At 55.6% G+C, this 3,298-nt stretch overlaps 1 protein-coding gene across 5 annotated transcripts in view; it reads left to right on the top strand.

Moving 5' to 3' along the window:
• Positions 1 to 3,298, top strand: part of MVB12B (multivesicular body subunit 12B) — a 179,032-nt gene that overhangs the window by 131,481 nt on the left and 44,253 nt on the right. The window lies entirely within an intron of this gene.

Raw genomic sequence — 3,298 nt, 5'->3', positions numbered from 1 at the left:
CTAGACTATTCTGTTCATCACAAAACACCAACTAACTCATTTTTTTTAATTACTTGAAGAACCTTAGTCCATCACTCTGATCACTGGAAGTGCTATGTGAAAGCTTTCCCACATTGCCCTGTGATACCCCAGGGGTGCACACAGGAACCCGAGGCCGCTGCTGCAGGAGAGGGAACAGGCTTTGGGGACCACTGCTTCCAGGCTGGCCGCGGTCCTGCTGACTTGTGATGCTCTCGGTTGGGCTCAATGATCTCCTATCTATGGCAGGGCTCCTCGTACCTCCCGTACACAGGGGCTGCAAGAATCCAGCGAGGACATTTACTCATTCAGCCAACAGTTAGTGAAAAATGCCTGTGTGCCCAGCCGGGGGCCACATCTGTTGAAAGCTGCCCTGTGCCAGCAGAGCTCCTGGGGACCGTGGGTGGGGCTCCACAAGCATGGGGCCCCACACACCAGCTTGCTGTGATGCGACGCCATAACCATGCACATACAAAACTGGAGTGCCCTCCAGTGTGTTGAGGTGGCTCATCGGGGAAAAGGCTCAGAGGCCACAGGCACATAGCATAGCCATCCCCGGAGCTATCCTGGCAGACGCGGCGGGCCACAGAGGTCTGCGCCCCCTCCCTCTCAGGCTGCCCAGTAGGCAGGCACAGCCTCCCTGGTCTCTTGTGAACGTGGTTTCGGATGAGAGTGACTGCCCACAGCACCTCCTTGCTAAGGCTCATTTCCCAAGGAAGGCAGAGAGTCATTCTTCATAGTTAAAAGTAAGGGCAGCCTCTAATTTGGGCAACTTTAGCTACTTCTACCTTTTCTGCCCAGAGCCCTAGGAATATTGCGGCACTTAGAGGGGCTGCCCTGGGTGCAGAAAGCCCAAGCCCTGTGGGCAGCTGCACTCAGTCCAGAATGAGCGTTGTGCCACTATCTGCTGTGACAGCTGGCGTCTGTCCTCTCCTGACCAGCCCTGCCATGGAGGAGCATGTGACCCTGTGTTTGCTTAGTTTCAGGAATAATATTTATTCCTGTTTATTGAGCCAGATCACTTTCGTATATAAATTTAGTCCACACAACCACCATGGGCAGCATGTGGAGTTACAGTTATCCCCATTTTATAGAGGAACTGAGGTTCAGAGAGGCTAAGTGTGTTTCCCAAGGTCACACAGTAAGTCACAATAGTGCCCCAGAGGTGCCTTCATTGTGCTTTCCTAAAATTTCCATCATAGCCTTTTCATACTATTCTGCTCTTAGTTTTAAGTTTCTTTTCTAATTCCTAGACTGTATGCTCCATGAGGGAAGGGCTTGGTCTTTTCAATCTTCGTACCCCCAGCCTCCTGACATGTGGCATCAAGAGTTGACTGGGAGGGCCCTGAAGTCAAGTTCTTGTCACCCTCCAGTCTTGCCTGGGCCACCGCAGCGGCAGCCGGAGAGGAGCATAGGCAGGAAGGCTCATGACGTGATGAGCACCCCTGGACACCTGCGCTGTGTAGCGCAGAGACCCCGGGCTTTCCCAGGGAAGGAAGGCCCGGCCCCCAGGAAGGCCATGGGCAAATTCCGTTTCCTGTTGTTAGGCAGCCTGATGGCCGGCTGAGCTCGCACATCTGTCCAAGGACTGGTGGGCTCTCCCACGTGCCCGCAGAGCTGCCTGGGGGGCCAGCCCCCACTGGGGTGGCACAGATGGGAAGCCCAGATGACAAGGTACACTCCATTATGCCTTGCAAGCCCGTCACTGCTGCCTCGTGGATCAGGGCCGCCCTCCCTCCTGCCCTGCTCTCTCCCACGTGGGAGGGCTACGTACAGGAATCTGCTTTTTATTGGGTTGGGGGAAGGCGCTGTGGAACATTTCTAGAACAGATGTGGGTCATTTTCTTCACATTTGGGGAGCAAATGACAATGACACTGACCAACACCAAGCCTCCCGGAGAATCAGCTCCTCTTCAGAGCACTCCACCCGACCGCCCCCTCTGCTCTCCTAGCAGCCCTGAGGGCTGGAGGTATCGTTAATCCCAGCTTACAGAGGCACAGAATGCTCGATTCACTTACCCAGAGTCACACAGCTCACGCAGGTGGTCCCAGCATCTACTCTTAACCTCCACCCTCTATTGTCCCACGTGTAGTGGAGGCTGAACAAGCACTGGCTCCAGGAGAAATGGCACTGGTGATCAAGACCACAGGGGAGCCGAGGGGTCCTAGGGACATCTTGCAGGCCCTGCGGGTACAGCTCACCCGCTCCCCTCAGCCTGAGACAGGACACACTAAGGCAGGGATGCCTGGACTGTCTGGCCTTCCTCCCCTGGGTGAAAAGGCCCTGTGGTGACAGGCTGTGGCCATGCCACCCTGGAGCACAGCCTAGCTCCTATAGTGACATCTTTGCATCACTGGGAAAGGCAGGGTCAGAGGGGCAAGTCCCCCAGCTCTGCCTTTCACCCCAAAACTATGAACAAGAGCCAGGCTTTTGCCTTGTAGACCTGGGTTCCTCCAGTTGTAGAAACACAAACTCCGAGAGTTACAGTGAGGTTTCCTTGAGCTGCACCCTGCAGGTGGCCTGGCCCACGGTAGACACCGCACTGCAGAGGGTGGGCTCGGGTGCAGTGAAGAGGAGACCTCCGGGTGTGGGGGGCCGGGGGGCACTTGTTGAGCGGCTGGCCCTCAAAGCTCACCTGTCAGCCCTCCTGTGCCCCAAGGAGGAGCCCCGGAGACTAGACCGCAGCACGGCGCTGACAGGGTGGGTTCAGTGGAGCCTGTGTCTGCAGCCCCGCACACGGCAGATGTCCAGACGTGATGGGGGAGGGGGCAGGAAGAGGAGTGAGAGGGGCCACCAGGCGCTTGGAGGTGGGTTGGCCTTTGTCCCCTGCCCTCCCGAGAAGAGAGAAGGCTCGAGGGCCTGGGCTGGTGCTCAGGACACGTGTCCTTTGAAAGGATTTATTTATCTTTCTGATTTAGCTTCAAAGATGCCCCAGAACTCACAGTCTCTGGTCCTAGGTAAGCAATGAAAAGCCAGGTGGAATATAAAGAGCAGATTAGGTGCGCCGCGTGGCCGATCCCAAGCTGTTTGCTGAGTCTCTGGGTAAATTTCATCCAGGTTGGCTGATTGAGGACGCCGGGAATGTCGTGGGCTTGGCAGTTATGAAAGTCACACTGTTTCATTCCTCAGAGCCTCTTACTGATCATGTAAAAGTTTTATGAAGAACTCCATTCCCAGGAGTCCTTTGGATGTGGAAGGCCAGGGGGTCAGTTTGTCAAAGCGTCACGCGACATTTGAGGTGTCAGTGACCAGCAGAGGTGCCTTCTTTTTCTCTGGCAG

The sequence above is a fragment of the Manis javanica genome, chromosome 2, assembly GCF_040802235.1.
Source record: "Manis javanica isolate MJ-LG chromosome 2, MJ_LKY, whole genome shotgun sequence".
In the NCBI taxonomy this organism is placed as follows: domain Eukaryota; kingdom Metazoa; phylum Chordata; class Mammalia; order Pholidota; family Manidae; genus Manis; species Manis javanica.
The sequence above is the reverse complement of the archived record's forward strand: the minus strand, read 5'-3'. Positions and strand labels throughout refer to the sequence as shown.